Source organism: Natator depressus, chromosome 13 (assembly GCF_965152275.1).
Source record: "Natator depressus isolate rNatDep1 chromosome 13, rNatDep2.hap1, whole genome shotgun sequence".
Taxonomy (NCBI): domain Eukaryota; kingdom Metazoa; phylum Chordata; order Testudines; family Cheloniidae; genus Natator; species Natator depressus.
The window spans coordinates 3025209-3048795 of record NC_134246.1 but is presented as its reverse complement, the minus strand read 5'-3'; the positions used below and the strand labels follow the sequence as shown (position 1 = coordinate 3048795).

At 44.2% G+C, this 23587-nt stretch overlaps 1 protein-coding gene across 2 annotated transcripts in view; it reads left to right on the top strand.

The window, feature by feature from the left end:
• The first annotated feature begins 3771 nt into the window (after positions 1–3771).
• Positions 3772–23587, top strand: part of CSNK2A1 (casein kinase 2 alpha 1) — a 34121-nt gene continuing 14305 nt past the window's right edge. The window contains exons 1-2 of one of the 2 annotated variants that reach the window (XM_074969382.1): positions 3772–3944; positions 4590–4774. The gene's annotated coding sequence lies outside the window, so the exon portion shown is untranslated. The remainder of the gene's footprint in view (positions 3945–4589; positions 4775–23587) is intronic. The other variant, XM_074969383.1, reaches the window with a different exon arrangement.

Here is a 23587-nt window from a genome sequence, read left to right as displayed (position 1 = left end):
CCTATTCTGGGCTCCTTCTGAGCAGCGCTGGTCATGGTGGATGCAGCCAGACCCAGAGAGTGTGTCTAAACCGCACACTAAGCCCAGGCTCTGACTCGGGTTTGTATCCAAGGGCCGCTTCTGTTTGCACACAAATCAGTCCGACTCAGGTCAGCAAACATTCAGGACCCTGGTCCTAGGACCCTTCTAGGGAGTGGGTCAGAGCTTGAGTCCTGCTGAGACTCGGGTCGAAGCCCTGTCATTTTGCAGTGTGGACACAGGTCAAGCAGCAGACCCAAGTCAGAAGGTCAGCGTAATGCAGTATGGATGAGTTAGCCTGGCTGTGAGACCTTGGTCCAGCAGCTATAAACCCAGATTTACAATGCAGTGTGGATGCTCAACACGAGCTTGGATGCTCAACCGGTTCCCACAGACTCAGGCTTAGTGTGCAGTCTAGATATACCCAGTGTGGCCAGGCACTTGACAAGCACACCATACACAGCTCAGCCAATCCAGCAGTGTTATTCCAGCCCTGGGCCCCTGTGACACACTGGCACCTGGGCAAAAGGTCCCCAGTTCTTTGCAAGCAACTCTGGTCTCAGACCTGACAAACTCACTCAACCAAACACACTTCTTGCAGGGCCTTTATCCATAAAGAGTAACATGTAAGGTAGCTGCTGAAAGTTCATAAGTTGGCAAGACTCAGAATCACTGCGAGGTGTGTGTACAGGTGATATTTAAGGACAATGTAAGTATGTGGAAAGTCTGCGTTATAGTTAGTTAGAGTTCAAGTTAGTCACTGGAGCGCTCATATCTCAGTGACGGCCCATTCAAGCAGGAGGGAGTTGTCACCCTTCCTGTTTAGCCGGTGATGTAATGCAAGGCTCAGTTGTCCAGCCTTGCTCCATCCCAAGACTATCAGTGGAAAACCATCAGAGACAGCTGCAAACAGCCAAAACCACTTGGAGATAAAAAGGGAACATTACAACAGATTAGAGAGCTCGACCTGTCTATGAACATTCACAAGACTGTTTCAACATAACCCTGCGTGGAGACAGGCACCCTGGATACATTCACTGAGGAAACATCTTACAGAATGGGGGTGTTTTAATCAAAGTTTAGTTCCTGGTTCCTATGACACCAGCCGGCTCTGCAACCTACTTTATTAGAAAGGAAAGGCACTATTCATAAGTGTAGGCCCTAGTTCGCATTCTATGGGGTTTTTTTTGTATTGTAACCATTTGTTTCCACCAATCTCTCTTGTTTCTAGTTGAAGCTCTAGTCCTTCTTAAATAAACCTACTTTTGTTTTATTATGAGTGCTCACAAGTGGTGTGCATTACATAGGAGCAGTGATTTAAGGTAAAACTAGTAACTGGGGTACACTGCTCCTTGAAGGGCAGAGGCTCTGGGATGCCTGTTTGTAATCAGTGTCAGGGGCTGGATATCACAGGAGAAAGGGACTTGGGGACTGGGGTGCACCTCTTGCGAATCTGCATTTCCCAGGGGAGAGTGCTTGAGTGGCTAACAGGTGTAGGGGTGGCTGGGGGTGTAGGGAGCAGACACCCAGTCACCACGGGCAAGCCTACGTCTCGCTAGAATCATGGGGTAACAAGCTGATTTACAGTCCAGGATACCCCGAGAACCGTCACAGCCCCCAACCAACACCAGTATCTCTCAGTCCTGGCCTACAGGAGTTCCACTAGTCCAGTTCTGCTTTCCTCACTCTTCTGCCAATCTACATCAAACAGGCCCACAGCAACTCTACTCTTCAAGTCTGCCCCCATCCCCAGTCTGAGTCAATGTACCTTTATCTTGACTTTCAGCCCTTCTGCTATGCCCATAGTGGATCCCTGCTGAGCAGAGAATAGCTTTTGCAACGAGGAAAACAAAAAACCTGATCCTGCAAACAAAAAACCATGTTTGACTTCAATAGTTCTGCTCACATCAGTAAATTATGCACAGGCTTGGGTGTTTATAGGAATCTTCACTTTAAATTTCAGTTCCCCTTTTGAGGTGAAAGGCAAGTGTGTGCTGACTCCGCTGGGCCATGTATTTTCCCCAAATGCTTGGGAGTGTCCCCCTGCTGCAATAAAAGCATCTGCAGAGATCTGACAGCTCTCTGAACATCCATCCAGAGAAAAAATATTTGGGAAGAATGTACAGCTTGGATTAGTGACAGCTTCTGAACCGTAGCTCAAACGTGCCACCTCGTGGCAGACTCTGTGAACAGAATATTTTGCTCTCTCATGGCCATGGCCCCATGAGATGATGGCAGTTTTAAAAAGAAACTTTTAAAGAACCCTCTGTGCTTCCCATATCCTATGGAATGTCTCACCCCGTTTCTACACAGAGCCCTGTTCTCCCAACAAGGGCAGAGACTGAGGGAATGACTGGGCTGATCTCATGAGACTTAAAGGCTGTCTCCTATTTTACAGCAGCAGCCGCGTATTTGGGCAAGAGATGGACAATCACTGAAACAGATCCCTAATTCCTTTCAAGGGTTTCATCAACCAGCGTGGAATATACAAGTCTACCTCTGAGTTTTGGCTGCTGAGACTGTTAATTACGCAGCAAATAGCCCTGGAAATCCAGGAAGAGTGACAAATTAGACAAAGCTTGTTTGCAATTTACAAATAAATACATAAAAATCTGAAACAATTGGAAAAAGCCTTTAAAATAATGATCAATATCATGATGGAACTCGTGTGGGAGTTAGCTTCTGGCACTGGGACAAAGGACTATCTTAAGACGACACTCTCCTCCTAGAGATCTAGGACCAGGCCATATTGGAAAGTTTAAATCCAAGCTGCTTTTTGAGGTTATCCAAATGTGGGGAGGGGGAGGAAATAAAATCAAAACATGGTGACTGACATCAATACACTTGCATTTTTTTACAGTTGGAACAGAGACAAAAAAAACCACCTCTCCCCTCCACACACTTTGCAAAAGATGATGATACAAAAATGTACCAGGAAAGGTCCTGATCCTGCAAGGAGTTATGCCTGGGCCTGCAGTTTTAGGAGCCTGCTCACTGTGCATAAAATTAAGCACATGCATAAGTCTTTGCAGGACCGGAGCCAAAAGTAGTTCTGAAGAACAGAAATTTGTAAACAGCATTGTCGACCAGACTGTCCTGTTTTATAGGGCAAGTTCTGTGGTACTAGCTTGCTCTCCACTGACACATCCTGACAGAACACTGGGGCCGCAGAAACGATCGGTGTGACATGATGCTTTTCAGGACAAGGCACCATTCCAGTCGACATCCCGTTTCAGCACTGCCCCACCTTGCTTCAGGGCAGCATCTCTCACTTACAATGTGGTTTCAAAGCGACATCGCATGGGACTCTGGACCTTGGGCACGTGCCATCGGAACATTCTGAAGTGGCACATACCGCTTTGTGGTGTGCTTGACATGACATCACCGTGCTTTGTGGTGCTGACATCATATGGTGATATGACATCATCAGACCGTTGTGTCGACGCCCTATTCTGATCTGACGCCGTCACTTTCTGACGCACCGAGTTCATGTGTCAGAATCACATCCCCGACGGTGAATGCCTTCCCGCCATTGCGCTGTCAGGATGCCCATGTTGGCACTTCAGTGCCATGAAGTCATGACACCCGAGTCTGGCTCAACAGAGGAGCTGAGCCCGCTCTAGGCCCCAGCGCCTGAGGGGCGCCCGTGAAGGACAGAGAACTACAATTCCCAGAAGGCAGTGCCGTGGCGTCTCGTACGGCGCATGCGTGCCTTCCTCGCGTGCGCTCGGCCTGCCCCGTTGCCCCGCCCCGCGTGTCCAGCTTCCGCTGCCGCCGCAGCACGTCGCGAGCTCGGGGAGAGGCCGGGTTTCCGATTCCGGCCAGCCTCGCTCTGGTCCCTGCGGCTGGCTGCCGAGCCTTGTGCCTCCGCCATATTGTCTGTGTGAGGCCGGTGGGGAGGGAGGCGAGAGCGGCGGCCGCTTCAGGTACCGGCGGGCGGGGCGGACCCGACCCCTCCTCCCGGGGCCCGGCGGGGCGGGGAACACCCCGAGGCATGGCGGGGGCAAGGATGGGGCCACGGCGGAGGGGTCCCTGAGGGGGGGGTCCCTGCAGAGGAGGGGGCCCCTCCCCGCTGTGTGTGGGGCCCGGCCCGGGGGGGGTGCCCTGCGGGGGGGCTCATCCTTCCCGGCCTCAGGGCTGTAACTCTACAGAGGAGGGGGCCCCGCTAGGGGATAGGGAGGGGGGTGCCGGGGAGAGGGGGCCAGCTCTGCGGGGTGGGGCGGGGGTGGGCCCCTTCTTAGTTCTGGCCGGGGGGAAGGAGGAGGGAGGGTCCCAGGGTCCCACCCCCTCTCGCTTCTCTGGGAGGTGGAAGTGGGTGGGGGGGGTCTATAGCCTCCTGGAGAAGAGGAGCCCCTCCCCATCCCAGCCCTGTTGGCAAGGTGTATGCCCCCGAGAGAGGCAGTATCCTCCCCACTCCCCTTATCGGTTCGGGGTGGGGCAGGACTGTTCTCCTGGCCGAGAGGATCTGTCTTGCCCCACCAGGGTGAGGGGTGGGAAGAGGAAGGGTCCATCTCTTTCTGCCAGGGGAGTATGTCCTTTCCCCATGTGAAATAGGATGTTTCTTCTTTTAGCTTCATTGGGAGGGCGCTCTTGCCCCTGAAGCTGTGGTTTGTCAGGCTCTTCTCAGCTCTGTGGATGGCAGGGGGTTTATGTCCCGAGGAAAGCTCCACTTATCACTGCTCTTCTCACCCCAGCTGAAAATTGGTTCAAAATACTTTTATTGGAATAGCAAGTTCTATCACTATTGCTCAAGCATGTGAGTTTTGTTTTATTATTTTTTAAAGAGGACCGATTGGGTAAGAATGTTTAGGCCACCTACATTTTTCTAGCCAGTCTTTCACTGGGAATAGTGGGAGATTTATACAAAAACTGAGGATGGAGTATGCTCCTTATATGTTAGCGAAACTTTTCGGCCGTGATCTTGTGCCAGGGTCCAGTAGTGCAATCCTCTGTGTCCATGTGGAGTCCCATTGATTGCAGTGGAACTCTGCAATGATGCAGAGGTTTGCACTATTAGGACCTGATGTAGGTTTGAGAGGCTCAAGAAAGTTACTGTTGTAATCCGCATCTTTTAGTGGGAAGTAAGTGGTGGAGGGCACTGCTAGGACCACACTACTCCTATTCTCTTTTGTTATGCTCTTTTCATATGTAGTTACCAGATTCGTGCACATAAATATGGTAATTGTACAAATTTGGTTCACAACACTACCTAAATTATTTGGAAAAAGTGGCCCATAAAGTGTCATAATCAGGCTTAAGAGTCAACAACTCATTGAGATGGCTGGGGGGCAGTTCACATCTCTCCTAGAGTTGCTGTTTCAGGCTACTTGCAGACACCTGGAGGCAACACATCAGCTTTGCACGTGTTTATACTCAGGCCTGATCTAGACTAAAAAATTGTATAGACTCAGCTACATTGCTCAAGGGTGTAAAAAATCCACACCCCTGAGTGGCATAGTTAAGGTGACCAAACCCTGGTGTACATAGTTCTAGGTGGATGGAAGAACTCTTCTGTCAGCCTAGTTCTTGCCGCCCAGGGAGGTGGATTACTTGCACCAACAGGGGAACCTCTCCCTTCACCGTAGGTAGTGTCTACACTGAAGCACCACAGTGGCCCAGCTGCAGCTGTGTTGTTGTAGCATTTCAAGTGTAGACAAGCCCTCAGTTCATGTTTAGAAGACTGTCTTTGTAGACATAGGTGCTAGAAATATACTCTTTAAAAAAACCCAAAAAACCACTTGAAGTATGCAGAGTCAGATATTCATGGGGCCATGTAATACCTGAGGCAGGCAAGATTAGCCCGTGGGTTGGGTGTTTGGCTCTAGTGGAGCAAACCATGGACATCTGTAATAGGTAGGTATCAAACATCTGTCCCGTATATATATATCCCTCTTCTGTTGAGACACACACATCTGACAGAGAGGCAAACTTCATTTCATAGTTCTCTTGGGGGTAGATGGATCTGTGAAGAGGGTGGGTTTACATCCCCCTGTGGTGATGGAGGGCCTACCCGTTCCTTGGACAGTTAGGTGTCAACCTCTTTTCACACCTGTAGCAGAGAGAGGGAAGTACAGTATTGCCTAAGGGGTGAGGGTGGAGTTCTTCCCAGCTCTGAGGTGGAGGTGTAGGCCTTTGAGGGGTGGGGGTCAGGGGTCTGTTGCCTTGCAACTCAGAGGTGAGGAGTTAAGTAGGGTATGTTTGGGGTGGATATAGGTTTTAATATTTTCTACATATTAGTAGAAACTACATCCTCCAAAATCTTGTCATGGGGAGGTACAAAGCTCTTGGGGTGCTGATAGTATAAACTTCTCGTGGCTGTGTTTTTCTAAGTAGGATGTGTTCTCTGAAGAGGAATCACTTTCTTGCAAGTATAATCCCATAATGGAGTGGGTGGAATGTACTGGGAAGGTATTAATCCTAAAAATGATTTGAGGGAAGTTATAAAGAGAATTCCAAAACAAGGGGGTGAATCTGCGGGGGTGGAATGTGTCCTGGCAATGGCTGTAGTAAAAAGAGGGGGGAATTTGACATCCATGGAGAACCAGGTGATCTAGTACGGCCAGGATTAGATGTTGTAAACTGAAGGAAACTAGCTCCTGGACCGAGAAAGGGTGGTGTAATTGCTCATGTGGAGGGGAAGTATCTCGTGGAGAAAACAGGGAAATACATTTTGGCTGGGGTGAAACATAAGGTGGAGGTTATATAATAAAAATGAGGGGAGGAGTAGATCCTGGGGGAACATGGATTGTGGAAAAGGGATTAGAACATGAGCAGTAGGTGTTGTGGTCAAAGTGGGGGAATTAGATTGTAGGATGGAGCTGGGGCAATGGAGATGAAGGCTATAGTAGTGAAGGGGAAGGGTTGCCACTTCATAGTCAGGAAGCGTGTGAGTTGAGAATGAAGATGAGCTCCTGGGGCTGGGGTGCAGGAAAAAATTGTAATAAAGGTACTTTCTCAGGATAGAAGAAGAAATTACTTTGAGTGTGAAGGATGTGATAGAAGGGGTGCACTGAGATTAGTTTCTGAGAGAACAAGTGTGTTAACCAGATGATGTGAAAGGAGTAAGAGTAGGTGACAGAGTGGAGGTGTGATTAGTTTCCATGTCTCGTGTTATCTCTAGGGAGGCCTGGGGATCTATTTCTGGGTTATCAAATGTGTCATTCTTTTTATCCAGTGATAGTGGATTGCTTATATTAACGTGTGTCCCTTGTGGGGCTCTTGGGGTGGGGTTGAGCTCTTTCTAGTGAGAAGTAACTCCTAGATTTTTAAGTCCAGAAAGGACCATTATGATCATCTAGTCTCATCACAATGATCAGCTAGTTTTGATTACAAGGAAACTGCCTCCTATGAACTCCCTTGGTGCCAGATGCACCATACATAGTTGTCAAAACCTTGGTCTTCTTCCTTGATGACTTCTACAGTGTAGTTATGAGTTGTTGGTACAAAATTCTTTAGTTTATATTGACAACTAATAGTGGGGACACTGTAGAACAAATTGAGTTTAATATAAAAAATGAGAGCCACTGTACTGATTATTTTAACTTTCTTTCAACAAAAACCTTATTTAAAAAAAAGAGGAAATTTTGGCAATCACAAGAGTGCCACAGATTTTAGAGTGATAGTAGCCATCTTGGTCCTAGGATGTGAGAGAAACAAGGCGGGTGAGTAATATCTTCTATTGGACCAACTTCTGTTGCTGAAAGAAACAAGCTTTCGATCTTACACAGAGTTCTTCTTTAGTCCTGAAAAAGATCACTTTTTAAGCTCTTTCAACAACAGAAGTTAGTCCAATAAAACATACTACCTCACCCACCATGTTTCTCTCAGATTTTAGGTTGTTTGCTGCAGAATATGGGAATCTTGACAAAAGGGAGTTCAACTTCCACTTTAGTGAGACACCTAGGTGTTCAGAACAAGTTGACTTATGAGGTTGGTCATTGCTAACAGCAGTGTGATCTCCACTATAGTCTACATTTTTAGGGCATTTGGGTATGTCCGTCTTGACAGAGGCATATACATTTGTACTGTTTTCAGAATGAATGAACCTGAGGCATTTGGATTCACTTACAGTTAGTAGGCATGAAGAATGTTGCCAAGATGGAGGACAGATTCTCCTTAGAACAGCAATTGACAGTTGTGTGACTTTTATTTTCGTTTTAATATTTTGTATGCTAAGGATGGACTTCAGCATTCATATCCCTACTGAGTTGTAATGACTGTTGAATACTGCTAGTCTTGTGGATTTAGTTGTCTTCAAAAGTGCTGGTATGAAATGCAGAATTATCATGTGACGCATTCCTTCGTGGATACATTTCAATTGCCCGCTCTGTCTGAGAGCTGCCCTAACAATAATTTTTATACAGGGCAACCTTTCCCTATACTGTATTAGTAACACAATAGCTGGCATTTAACAATCTCTGATTTATGTGGACCATGACTGTTTTTCTCCCCTTGTAGTATTTATATATAAACTTTTCTGAAGTTCAAGTATCAGGTTTGTATGGGAGCAGATTTTTTAGGGGAAAATATTTTTATGTATTGCATCTCCTGCTTTAGCATCTGGGAGCGGCACAGACTTTTCCTGCCTTAGTTTCTTTCATGATGCTGCCTGAATGTTATTGAAAATGGCTTGCAGTCACTTGTCTTGCAGTCCAGTTCTGTCAATTTCTGATGATAACCACAAATTTTCTGTTGCACAAAGTTTACAAATGTTACCTGCTTGACAGGACCAGACAGCCATGAGGATTTCCTGAGGAGAAACATCCAAATAGTGAGATCTTTTTTCCTTTTGGTGGTGGTGGTACTTTCCAACTCTGCCAATACATGGGCTACTTAAAAACTTTAAAAACAAACCAAAAAAAAAAAAAGTTAAAATAGCTGTGGCTTTGCTGTCTGAACTCCAGAGAAAGCACTCTCCTTAAATAATCTATGAGGGAAACCACGTAGGAGATTGCATATCAGTGCTCTCTTAGAGCCTGCTTACTAATTAATGACAAGAAAAGACCACCCTTCAAAGCAGCAGTTTCTAGGTAAGGTATGATTTTCCAGAACTCAAGTGGATGGGAGGCCTATGTTAATCCGGTCTGAGATCAGTTGCAAAGTGAATATGGAACATAAGAACGGCCATACTGAGACAGACCAAAGTTCCATCTAGCCCAGTATCCTGTCTTCCAACAGTGGCCAATGCCAGGTGCCCCAGAGGCAATGAACGGAACAGGTAATCATCAAGTGATCCCTTCCCTGTCACCCGTTCCCAGCCTCTGGCAAACAGAGGCTAGGGACACCATCCCTGCCCATCCTGGCTAATAGCTGTTGGTGGACCTATTGTCCCTGAATTTATCTAGTTCTTTTTTCAACCCTGTTATAGTCTTGGCCTTCACAACATCCTCTGGCAAAGAGTTCCATAGGTTGACTGCATTGTGTGAAGAAATACTTCCTTTTGTTTGTTTTAAATCTGCTGCCTGTTAATTTCATTGGGTGACCCCTAGTTCTTGTTATGAGAAGGAGTAAATAACATTTCTTTATTTACTTTCTCCACGCCAGTCATGATTTTATAGACCTCTATCATATCTCTCCCAAGTAGTCTCTTTTCCAAACTGAAAAGTCCCAGTGTTATTAATCTTCCCTGATGCGGAAGCAGTTCCATACCCCTGATCATTTTTGTTGCCCTTTTCTGAACCTTTTCCAATTCCAATATATTTTTTGAGATGGGGCAGCCACATCTGCACATATATAGTGGTGCTAAAATCTCCCTTTCTGACTTGAAGGAGCAGTTATTTACTGTTGCCAAGTGGAGAAGTCCAGCAGCTGCAAGCTTGATAAAGGGTTATAGTTTGGAGATGGTTGGCCAAAGCCCCAGCAGAACAAGATTTATATTTGGCAGAGTGGTGTGTGAGAGAGAGAGAGAGAGAGTAGTTTTGCATTGGGATTCTTACAAGCGCTGTTACTTTGGGTGGTGTCTATTACAAATTTGCAAAGGTAAATGCTTTTTTTTAATGCATTCCATGACTTTCAGCCTTTGGTGCATGACTTGCACCCTTCAATTATCCTGTATACTGTGGTATTCTAGTGGCACAGCACTAACTGGTACAATGTGGCATGTGTGGGGAAAAGGACACTAACGTGTACCACTGTCTTATACTAGATGTATTCGTTTGGCAACACTTGTTTACTCTGGTACGTTAATAAAGCTTTTAAAATTGGATTGAGTTTCTCTTCTGCCAGTCTCTTAGGTAACATGTAGCACTAACACCTGCCATGCTTTGAGGGTATCTTGGAACGATAGGATGAAAGCTCCTTCGGCCCAGTTTAGAGTGGGGATGAAAGAGCCTGTGCTTTAATGAGAATACTTGGGGTTGGACTTTTAGTTGTGATATAGATGCCTCAATAGAATTTGGTAACCTGAGATAATTCAGTAGACTTAATCTAGAACAAGTCTTAGAGTTTTTGGGTCTATGAAACAAATCCAGACAGTTTTCCTTCCTCTAATGCAGTGATACTCAGACGGAGGCTCAGGAGCCACAAGTGGCTCTTTAATGTGTGTCTCCTATGGCTCTTTGCTGCACATGATATTAAAACACTGCAATTTAATTATTAACCAATCAACATGCTTTTATGATGTTAACCAGTTGTAGAATACTTAGTCAGTCATTTTGCTGAGAGAATTAGATAAATAAAATGGTAAATGAAACAATGCATTCACGCTACTGTGATTCTTCTGGGTAATGTTGATCGCTAATTTGGTTCCTGAACCACTGAGGTTTGAGTATCACTGCTCTAATGTAACTGACTTCTGTGATCACACTATGATGCACAGAACTAGCCTTAATATTTAAAGGAGGATCAGAGAGACTTTCCTGGGGGGGGAGCCTCCCAAAGTCAACAGACTACATAAAGCATTTGTTGGGAGTGGAGTGGGAGAGAGTGGAAGGAAACCTCCTGGTTACTAGCAGCCTCCTGTTGCAGGACTAGTTCACTGCTGTTGGGGCCAGGTTGCAACACTTACACAAGTTTTGCATGCAATAGTTGCTCCGATAAATTGGGGACTATTGGAGGGATTTTTGTGTATTCCTTTGAAATTTAGCCCTTATAAAGTTGTCTGCAAACATCAGCAGATTCATTGCTTCAGTGAGCACCCCTATCAGACAGGTGTGGTACTTTCGCCATTTTACAGATGGCTGAACAAAAGCAGAAAACTTGTTTTGCCTGAGACTACTGAGGAAGCTAGCATCAAGTGTGGGATTACAGCGCAGGTGTTCCTTGTTCTCAGTCGTGTGCCTTGTCCACTAAATTGTGCTGCTCCATTCTAATGGGATGCCTCTCTTATGGCCAAATACAGCTTTGGCCCCTCAGCAGAAGAGCCAACTAAGCTGTTAGGGAGTTTGTGGCATCTTTAGTGCCTTCAGTGTCAGTTTAGAGTGTGTGCTAATGCTGGAATTACTCTGGGAGACTTACTGCCAATTTCTGAACTAAACTTTCCTGCCATTTCCAGTTATAAAGGGTTGATCAAATTTTCTTTTAAGTTTAAGTTGCAAACTCTTCCCTTGTTGCCTGAGTTGACAGAGAGGGTCTCAGGCTTTATAAAATCTGACTCCTTATTTCTCCACAGCTGAGCATCACCACCCATTTAAAAGGAAATGGGAAGGATAGCTGGCTCAAAATGTAGCTGAGGAGGCAATAATGATGGGAGAACAAGACCGGGATAGCCAAACTTACTAACTCTCTGAGCTGCATATGACAACCTTCAGAAGTTCGAGAGCCGGGGCATGCCTGCCAGGGCTTGGGGCTTCAGCCCTGCTCCTGCTGAAGCCCCGATCCCCAGCAGGCACGCCCTGTGGGGCTGAAGCTCCTACCCCACTACCAGGCACAGGTCCAGAGCTCCCCCCACAAGTCTGGTAGCTGGAGAATGGGAGGGAGGCATGGTGGGGCTCCATGAGCCACACTTGAACTGTAAAAGAGCTGCATGCAGCTCATGAGCCACGGTTTGGCCACTCCTGAATTAAATTTAAAAATTGTGTATGTTGGTGTTGGGCTTTTTAATCTCTGAATTTCAATAGAATGCTTTGTTTGGATTTTAAAATTTTATTTTATTTTTAAGTTGACATTGTCCCTTTAATGGGCAAATGGATTCCTGGAAAAAAAGATACAAAACACCAGTCCTGGTAAATACAAACCAATTTCTATTTCTAGTTGGATTATGAAAAATTCGGATTGTCGGAGTTCCTGTATCCCTGTAGGTATGCAAACCAAGTCCCTGTTGCCAAATTGAATTTGTTTTTAATGTATACCACAGCAGTCATTAATTCTTCTGTGTTAGGGTTAAGAATGAGATTTTTGAGTACTGAGTGAAGAAAGACTACCTTCTTTTTGACCAGATAGGCTTCACTGTAGTCATCTACAGTGTGTCTAGATATTTTATTTAGAGTAACATGCACTTTGTGCTAAGTCCTTTCTAGACACAAGGACAGTCCCTACTCCAGGGAGCCCACAGTTAGTCAGACAAGGAGGCAGAGGTTAGAGGAAAGGGAATGATGATAGGCAGTATGTATGTAAGTCAACTAGATCTGCTTTTAGAATGTTTCCAGTAACTACATTGGATGTCTTTAAACCATGGTTATTTCAGAGGTGGACCTAAGCCTTAATTCTGAAAGGTGGTATTTTCCCCCCTGTGGTGCAGTAGACCAATAGATGCAGGTTTGGAAAGGATTCTTTGTTTGTTCTTGTTCTTTAGGTCACTTTGGGGGAGGAGGGTGATTCATCATAATTTTGCACCTCTCAGATACCTGGTAAAAAGTGATATTTCAGAATGAGCCGGCTGTTTTCTTTCCTAGCCACATGAACACTGCTACAATTGCAGCTGTTAACGAGCTTATGTGCGGAAAGTAGGAGTGAGTGGAAAGCCTTTGGACCCATCTGAGCAATCAGCCTTTGTTTTAGTTCTTGGAGAAACCTGTTTGGTATATGCTCTTTCTAGGGCTGATGAAGAGAAGGAAGATGTCCCTGGATCTCTGGGGGCAACAGGCAGCCACAAGAAATAATTTTGAAAAAATTGGATAATCTTGTCATTTCTCATCTCGTTCCTCTGGAGACATTTTCTTCCAGCTTAGTCTGACTCTTATAACTGGGTCATCTTCTGTAATGGTCACATTACATAGTATTGAAAAGAGTTCAGCGGTGCTCTGTCTAGATAAACTCATAGCTTTCTGGTAATATTCTGCTGCTGGTGGAAGTAGTGAAGCAGTGCTTCTACCACCCACTCTATGGATTGTTACTATTTAGTGATGTTTGTATCCAGGGATGTCTTATTTATACACTTACTCAGAAAGGTCAGGAGTTAGATAGCTGTTGCAACATTCCTCAGGACACCAGTCTTCTGGGAAGTTCTTGGCTTCCAGTTCCATTAGTGTCAACGTAAGCACTTAGACTCAGTGTGACACTTGTTTTGGGTGTAGTGCCCTGAAGAATCCCACACTCAGAATTTTCTGCAAGGAGAGCTTGGTGCCAGAAGAACTTCCACTGAAAGGGCAAATGCATTCCCATAACTTAGCTATGCTCTCAATAAACTATACAAAGTGCCTTTTCAAAACAGATTTCAGAAATACCTGTGTCCAGAACTGTGAAGGGTGCTGGTATCTCATAGGCAGCTACATTTTGCTGACCTTTTGCATGGGATACTTCCACTGAGCAGTAAATTGACACACATTTTATTAATTAATATTACTTTTTTGTGCTGTAAATGTATACCACCCCTTAGAAAACACAAGTTCTGTGATATGAGGGGCTTACTATTTAAATTAATGAGAGCAGTTTTTAAAAGCTGTCGGGATCTTTCTCTTTTTAAAAAAAAAAAAATGGCTAATTTAACTGTGGCTTAAACTAATCAAAATGTGTTTTTTAAAATAGAATTTTAAGCATCTCAGTCTCGGCTTTCTCATCATTCTAGTGGTGCGCTGCACTTCTTGTGTCCTGACCTACAGAGTCAAACTCTCAAGATGGCATACTGTTTGCATCTTGTTACTGATTTGAGTTTTAGAGAACTGATATAATCCTTTTAATAGATACAGAAAAGAGGATTGTAATGTGTATGGTGCCTAGCACAATTGCTTCTGGTCTTTGATCGGTGCCTTTAACCGCTACTCTAATACAATTAATAATCAATTATACACTTCATATTTCATTGAACTGTGGTCTCATGCTTTTACCCTACATAGGATAAATTAAGTTCTGTGGGGTACTTCCAATAAGGATGTTATATGAAATAGTGATAAGCCCATTCTCAGTTTGGTTAGTTTGTTAGGAAAATTTCAAATGGTCTCTGAGAGTTTGTCTGCATGGGGAAATTGACTAGCATAGCTATAGCACAGGGGTTCTCAAACTTCATTGCACTGTGACCCCCTTCTGACAACAAGAATTACTACATGACCCCAGGAATGGGGGCCGAAACCTAAGCCTGCCCAAGCCCCACTGCCCCAGGTGGGGGGCGCCAAAGACGAAGCCCAAGAGCTTCAGCCCCAGGCTGGAGGCCTGTAACCTGAGCCCCACCACCCAGGGCTGAAGCCCTTGGGTTCGGGCTTTGGCCCCAGGTGCCAGCAAGTCTAACACTAGTCTTTGCGACCCCGTTAAAACGGGGTCCCAACCTATAGTTTGAGAGCTGCTGCTATAGCAGTTTCCAGAGTAGTGTTCACACCTGGGAGTTATGAGCTGTTCCAGAATTTTTCTGAATTATCCTGCTATAGCCATGCTGGTCAGTTTCCCCATGTAGACAAATCCTTAGTGTTGAACAATCTTTAATCTTTCTAAAGCCAGACTTTTTTCCTCCGTCACCCCTCTTTTAGCCCCTTTTTGTCTGATCTCCAGTATAGCATTGACTGGAAACCCAAAACTGTGATTCTCACTTAAACCATGTTTGTGGTAGAAGTGAGCCCTCTCCAAGTCTTTAGAAATTATTGGTTACATCCACCACTTAAGAGGAGGTGCTGAGATTTCTTCAGAGCTGTACTGCATCACTACGGGCCTCAAGTACTATGGTACTTGGCTTCCTTGTTTTGTAGTGCTTAGTGCCCCAGGATGCTTTTTGTTTCTGTGGGCAGGATAACAATTTTGTTTTAGTATCTGGTGAGGATAGTTATGTGAACTGTAGGTTAGAGTAATCCAGCTGCTGGCACTTGTCTCCATGTGTCTGCCTTTCTGATAAGAAGTGCACTGTTTTCAGTATTACATGTGCTTCTGCTGAAGATTAGGGCAATCAAATACCTGTTGCAACCAGGAGCAGTGACCATTGTTGCTTTTAGGCCCTGTTCATGCTACAGCTTGTATTGAATCAGTTAACTGGCATGGTTGGCTCTGGCACATGATTGCCTTCCTGTAACCAGCTCAGCACACAACTGTATTTTGCAATGTGGACACAGCCCAGTCTCTTCCCACCCCTTCCACCCAACACATTTATGTGACTAGTTTGGTGATTCCTTCTTTCTCCTAGCTCTGTGTGCAATAAGACATGCTGGACATGGAACAATGCACTCTTCTTGATGCCACATTGCATTTCCTCCATGTACTCTAGCCTCTGGAGATTCACTAGGATAGCTCTCGAAATTTTCCCTCAATGAACAGGTATTGTCAGGCAGTTTGGTATGTGCAGATGCACAAACAATATTGTGAAGGCTAGAAATTTGCTGTGTGGAAACAAACTTTACTTTATTGCTTGTAAACACTTTGATAATGCCTTTTAATCTGTTACAAAATCACAGGTCAGAAATAGTGTAGACAGGGGCCTCTGTTCTGTCTTGTGCTTTTTCCCATCTTGTTGTTTGACATACTGAACGTTTTGTTGGCTTCATTGCTGTTTGGTTTGAAGGGAAGTGTCCACCCAGATTTGAGAGCTTAAATGATGGAAGCAGGGAGTGGAGATGATAGTGTTCATGCAGAAATAAACAAGTCACATGCTACATATAGGCTCTTTCCACACTACAAGTGTAACTGTGGTTTTGTAATCAGTTCATTACACTCATTTGACCTAGGTACAGCTCAGCTGTTTGAGTTGTCCATAGTGCAGCTTTTCTTCCTCTCAGCTATGGGCTGAACTGTATTTTGCATGTTCCTGCCTACCACACTGCCTAGCCGTGTTGGTATCAGTACGTTTTGGCCAGGAATTTAAATCATCTTATTTTGCCCTCTTGCATTAAACACCCCCTCCTCCCTCCAACACATTTCTTATTGAAAGGGATGAGAGAATTGACAGTGCTGATCACTTTTGGTTTTAAAGGAAATGGAGGAAGATATGCAAGTAATGTTACATTTACTTTAAAACCAAAAATTACCACTACTGTCATTTCTCTCGTTCTTCCTCATATAGAACTGTGGAGGTAAATACATATTTATCCTTCTAGTCCCTGAAGTTTTTGTGGAATTGTTGGGGAAGCTCCAGTGGGTGGTGGTTTTCTGAGGTGCCTTTTCGGAGGAGTTTTCATACTGTACATCCTGTGTCAGGCTATAACTACGTGACTTAGGAAGCCATCTACTGTGAAATTTGTCCTGTTGTTGACTACTATGACTCACTTTTTTTCAACAAAATGATGAAATTGGTCTTCTAGAAGAAGCTAGACCAGATGGCGCACGCTAGAATTCTTATTGATATTTAAATCCTTGTAAGTGTTCAAACTAAAACAGCCAAGTCAGTTTAGACTAGCCTAGAATCAGCTAGTTCTACAGAGTATTACTAGAAAACTCTCCTTTGCTGTTATGCCTACAAAACTTGACAATGGCTAGATTGCTGGTGTGTTGAGACCACTGCATATCATGCTGACCGATATTTTCTCATTGTTTCCTTGTCTCTTCCCCCACCCCACCCCAGATCTGTCTGTCTCCATCTGTCTTGTCTTATACTTGGATTGTAAATTCTTTGGGAGAGACTGTCTTTGTTCTGTTTGTACAATGCCGAGCACAGTGGGGTTCACAGTAGGCACTTGGATAATATAAATAATCTCAAATTAGAAAATTAACCAGCTGAAACATTGCAAATTAGTCTTGCATGGTCTCTCTGCATCCAACCAGCTAGGTTTCTAACTTTAGCTCTTTAGTTGCTTAAATTGAAAGTCACTGTCACTCTGCTGGGAGGGAGCAGAGTCAGGAAATGAATAAAAATGAAAGTTTTGACTTGAAATGTACGATCCTAATGGATTGCAGTATACTAAGTGCATTTTAGTAAACTTGTGGATTCTTGCTGTGTATAATTACACTTCAGGGGCTTTTCCATCTATCTGCACTCCTAATTTCTAGCTGTGTAAGTCATGCAGAACCACACTCATGGCCTTAGGCCTTAGATGATTGCTGCATGGCTTTCTACAGTAATATTAGTGTGTTGCAAAGGCATAATACTCTCTCCTTCTAGAGATTTTCAGTTGGTGCTCCCGGCCCACTCCTCTGAGCTGCTCTGAAATGCACCAGTAAATGAGTCTTTAGTCTACATTTTATTGGGGGCTTCTATCATATCTCTGATTCAGACTGTCATGAGGATGCACACCTTTGTAACCTTGAGGCTGCATTATCACAATGACTGCTACTTGAAGTTACACTTAAAAAGCACCTGCATGTGTCAGTTACTGCAAAATGCTGCAGCCCATGATATGAGTAGGGCCCTACCAAATTCACGGTCCATTTTGGTCAATTTCATGGTCATAGGATTTTAAAAATCATAAATTTCATGATCTCAGCTATTTAAATATGAAATTTCACAGTGTTGTAATTGTAGGGGTCTTGACCCAAAAAGGACTTGTGTGGGGGTCACAAGGTTATTGTAGGGGGGGTTGCATTATTGCTACCCTTACTTCTGCACTGCTGCTGGCGGTGGCGCTGCCTTCGGAGCTGGGCAGCTGGAGCATGGCGGCTGCTGGCCGGGATCCCAGCTCTGAAGGCAGAACTGCTGCCAGCAGCAGCACAGAAGTAAGGATGGCCTGGGGTAGTATTGCCACCCTTACCTTTGCCTTGCTTCCTGCAGAGCTGGGCCTTTAGTCAGCACCTGCCACTCTCCGGCCACCCAGCTCTGAAGGCAGCAGCGCAGAAGTAAGGGTGGCATGGTATGGTATTGCCACCCTTACTTCTGTGCTGCTGCTGGCGGGGCGCTGCCTTCAGAGCTGGGTGCCCAGTCAACAGCCACTGCTCTCCAGCCGTCCAGCTCTGAAGGCAGCACAGAAGTAAGGGTGGCAATACCGCAACCCCCCTAAAGTAACCTTGCAACCCCCGCTGCAACTCCCTTTTGGGCCAGGACCACTGGTCTGAGAAATACTGGTCTTCCCCATTCAATATGTATAGTATGGGGTAAAAGCACACAAAAGACCAGATTTCATGAGGCGGGAGTCCAGATTTCACAGTCCGTGACCTGTTTTTCATGTCTACGAATTTGGTAGGGCCATAGATATGAGCCACTACGAGGACCTAACCAGTGCAGAGAACAGATTCTACTTGCTTGTTATACCTCAAGATGTTGGTTACATTCTACAAAGTCCAAAAGAGTCTCAGATTCTGGTCACCTGAGAAATTACTTCTCCCTTTGTCCTTACATAGGGATTATGAGCCAGTAAATTGCTTCCTGCCATTGGCTTGTCATCTATTAAGGGCAGAGGACGAAATGTGCTTAGTGGACGGTTTATACCTCCAGGACTTGTCCCTCTGGTTGTGTGGCACAACCTAAATTTAGCATGCTTCAGGGTGCTGTGCAAGGCTTGTTGGTAAAGCCATAGAAATGTAGAGCTGGAATGGCTCTCGAGGTTACATAGTTCAGCTTCCTGTACTTAGGCAGAACCAAGTATACCTAGGCCATCCCTGACAGGAGTTTATCTAACCTGTTCTTAAAAACCTTCAATGATGATAGGGCTTCCACAACTTCCTTTGTAACCTGTTCTAGTGCATAACTATCCTTACAGTTTAAAAGTTTTTCCTAATATCTAACCTAAATCTCCCTTATTGCAGATTGAGCTGATTACTGCTTGTCCTACCTTCAGTGGTCACAGAGTACAGGTCATCACCATCTTCTTTATAACAGCCCTTCACGTGTTCGAAGACTCTCATCAGAGCTCCCCTCAGCCTTCTTTTCTCAAGACTAAACATGTCCAGTTTTTTACCCTTTCTTCATAGGTCAGGTTTTCTAAACCTTTCATCATTTTTGTTGCACTTCTCTGGACTCTTTCCAATTTAACAACTTTTTTCCTAAAGTGTGGCACCCAGAACTGGACATTTCTCCAGCTGAGGCCTTTCCATTGCTGAGTAGAATGGGACAGTTACCTTCGGTATCTAACATATGACATTCCTATTAATACAGTCCAGAATATTAGCCTTTTTCACAGCTGCATCATACTATTGACTCATATTCAATTTGTGATCCACTACCATCCCCCCAGATCCTCTTCAGCAGTACTACCACCTAGCCAATTATTCCATTTATGTATTTGAGTCTTCCTTTCTAAGTGTAGTACTTTGCACTTCTCTATTGAATTTCACCTTGTTGATTTCAGACAAGTTCTCCAATTTGTCGCAGTTGTCTTGAATTCTAATCTTGTCCTGCAAAATGATAGCAGCTCTTCCCCTTTTGGTGTCATCCACCTATTTTATAAGCATATGTCCATTCCATTATCTGAGTCATTCATAAAAATATTGACTAGTACTGACCCTTGTGGGCCTCCATTAGATACACCCTTCCAGTTTGACAGCAAACCATTGATAACTACTTTTTGAATATGGTCTTTCAACCAGTTTTGCACCCAACTTATAGTTACTTCATGTAGATCACATTTTCTAGGTGGTTTGAGACTGTCATGTGGGACTGTGTCAAAAGCCTTACTAAAATCAAGATATCACATCATCTGCTCCTTCCCATCCACTAGGCCAGAGGTCCCCAATCTATGGGCTGTGCCCCCTAGCGGGGCGCTGAGGAACATTCAGGGGATGTGCGGCTGGGACCCGCGGTGGGCAGGGAGGGAGCACCGCTCAGCTCCTGGCCCTGGTCCCGGTCCCATCCCCAGCTCCTGGCCCTGTGCTTAGGGCTCTGTTCCCAGCCCGGTCAAAGAAGGAAATTAGGTTGGTTTGGCATGATTTGTTCTTGACAAATCCACGTTGGCTATTCCTTACAACCCTGTTATCCTCTAGGTGTTTACAAATTGATTGTTTAATAATTTGTTCCAGTGTCTTTCCAAGTATCAAAGTTAGGCTGACAGACCTGTAATTTCTCAGGTATTCTTTGCTCCCTTTTTTTATAGGTCTCTAATTGACCAGTGGAGCTATTACTTAGACTACAAAATATTAATAGAGGCCTGTGTTTTTTTGTAAGGCGGCAAGGTGTAAAGTGCAGCACATACATGGTTGAATTATTTAGATTGTGCCCACTGTGATCTAGGTGCCTTCCACACAAAGGAAGACACAACCCCTACCCTTGACTGTACAATCTAAATAGAACACTTGTAAGGGTTTGTTTGTTTGGGGGGGATTTTTGTGGACCATTCTGAAATACAGCTGTCGTCTTTTCCAAAACTGTTGTCTAAAGCTAGCAAAGATCTTTATTTGGAGCCATTTAAACTGGTGGTTCTCAAACTTTTGTATTGGTGACCACTTGCACTCAGAGGCCTGCTGTGTGAGAGAGTTTCGGGGTAGAGGCTGACAGCTCATGACCCCTATGTAATAACCTCCCAGCCCCCTGAGGGGTCACAACCCCCAGTTTGAGAACCTCTCATTTAAACAAGTGTGCTGCCCCTTAAGTTGAAGGGGTGAGGATATGCAAGGATACAGGAAATATCTCCCTCTTTAGGAGGGAAGAAATGTAAGATTGCAAACCCCAGGATTCACTTATTATGACTCTCAAGGGTGAGTGTCCTATTATGCACACCCGTGATGCAATATAAATACTAGTCACTTCTATAGAGCCTTCCATCTGAGGAGCTGTAGGTGCTTTATGGTCTCTAAATGAGCTTCACAACAACCTTGTGAGATAGCTATTCTCAATTTATGGATACTAATATGAGATCATGAGCACTGGTATCTGTTCTAGAAGTCGTTATGACTCTAGTCTCTTTAGGTTTGTATACTATGCTCAATACCATAGGAGCTATGCGCTTTCCAAAAGTGCATTCAGCAATGTGACTAGTATCTCTGCTGCATGACTTTCTCCCTTCCTCCTACCAATGAGATATTGTATAGGATTTTTTAATGGATTATATGTACACTTTGCTGTGTTTGTATTACCAAAGGCAAGTTTAAAGTATGCCTTGCATTTGAGCAAAAGGTGGTGAGGTTTGTGGTGGGTTAGGTGGTGCTGAAGTTCATTCCACTATATTGGACCAGCTCCTGAGAGAGCTGTCTTCTGCACAAATGAGCTTTACCCTTACAATGGACAATTCCATTTTGCCTGAGGATCAGAGTAGTCAACCGTGATCCCCAGCCCAGTTTTAGGTGATATTTTAAGTGCTCCGGGCTGAGACCATTGCATGAGCATTTAACAATAATAGGCGGCCCTTGTGGAGGAGTAGACTAGTTATGTTATGTGTTCAGGTCTAGATTTCAGACTAGATGGAAGTTACCCATAATATTTAAATATTAAAATTTTTCCTTGGAATTGAAGTTAGTCTGTTCTGACTGGTTATGACAGTGGCATTTAATTTACATTAAAGCAAGGGCAAAGCTTAACTGAACACTCAGTGAGAGTCACACTAAAAACAAGAAAATGATAAACTGTTTACAATACTCCTAATAAGCAAGATGCAGAGCAGTGTCGTTAGACAATCACAGTGGCCATGGTACTTCGTTTTCATTTGAATGTGAGACCACAGCTTCGTGTAGGACAATCAGATTTGAAGTCTTAACTTTTTATGGTCAAATGATCAAAATTATTTTCCTCTGCCTGTAGAATTTCCCCTGGTTAATGCAGCAGGCCCTGGTGATGAGTCACAAGCTATTGAGAATAGTTTCAAACCAATGCTTGAAACTCTGGATGTCTCACAATGATCAGTCTTACTAAGGCCATGTCTACACAGTTCTTGTACTGGAATACTACTTTGAAACCTGTCAACTAGCTGCGGCTTTTTACCGATGCAACACGTAGTATGGACACAGTTACGTCAGTATAAAAGCGTTTTATACAGGCATAGCTTATTCCTGTTCCCATATGGGAATAGCTCTACAGGGATAAGCACCTTTAGACTGATATAACAACCTGCATACTGGGGATGTCCTGCTTTAACTATACCAGTAAAGGTAAAGCAGTACAACTTTTGCATGTAGGCGAGCCCTAAGGTACGTGCCGAGCCCTTAAAAGTATGAGGACCAAGAGACTGGCTGTTGTTACTGTCTTGTTCGATCTTAAGTTAATGTGTCAAAGCTGGCTTTTGTGTGTAGAGGGTGTCAGTGTTGGGAGAAGAATATGAACATAGACCCTTCTCTGCTATTTCTCAGAACAAGAGGAAGTTGGAAAAGTTTTACACCACAAAAATATTCAACGGAGTGTTCGGTTGACTTCAGTAACTTTGTTGCTGTTAGGTTGCATTTGAGATCCTAGACCTGTTTTGAATCTACTAAACTTAGACTTTTATTTCTTGAGAGAGTAAGTAAGCTATATTAAAAAGTCTGGTTATTTCTGTTTGACACAAGCCTTTTCAAAGAGATTTGTGGTCAGTATGAACTTTCCTGCTTAGTTATGGAAGAAGGATCCTTGCTCTGAAGCAAATTTCAAGGGTTTTTTACACAAGTTATGGGAGGTCTTATGGAGGTGACTAACCTTTATCTAAATACATAATGGGAGAGAAGTTGTTTATGTAGGTACTAGCTAATTTCTTAAGTGGCATGGAGAAGCCACAGCAGTGACTCGGGGCCAGTGATTCCTTTCATTCCACCAAATGAATATATGTGGTCATAAAAGCACAGCTTCTGCATGTTGGCCTAGATAAAATGCTTGGATTTATGTCTGTTCTCTGTGGATGAGATGGGGTAAATTACAGATGACAAGCACTGGGGAGCAGTAGAGAAGGATTTGTTTTACTGCAGGGTTGTTGGCTGGGACACTAAGCATCAATATTTTTGTTCATTAACATAGCATCCACAGTGTTCTATATGCTTTAGAGGTAAAAAAAAAAAAAGCGACAATCTCTGCCCTGAGTTCTCACTCTAGATAGTATAAAAGTGTGTTGAATGATCAGTGAAATGTGCACACGTCTTGACGTTCTGTGCCTTTTTTCTTTGCTTTTTGCAGACTTAGGATTTGTTGGATGTGGAAAAATCAGTAGCAAACTATTTTAAATTAGGGTAGGGATCCCTTTGGGCAAGGGTTGTCTGCTCTTGGTTGAGTGGTTGTACTCTCAATAGCTGCGATAAGACGAGACACTATTTACTAAATATATGCTGGGAAAGTCTCTCACCACTTTGAAATGCCCCATCCACAGAAGACCTCTTTGTGGATCTCTGTTCTGAATACCAATGTCTTGGGCCATTGGCAGAGGCCAAAGCAAGAAAGTGTTTCTAGACACCGCAAAGTCCTTTCATTTCTAAACTTTACTTTTTTTACAGTTTTCCCTGGTATGTTGGCTGTAGATGGAAA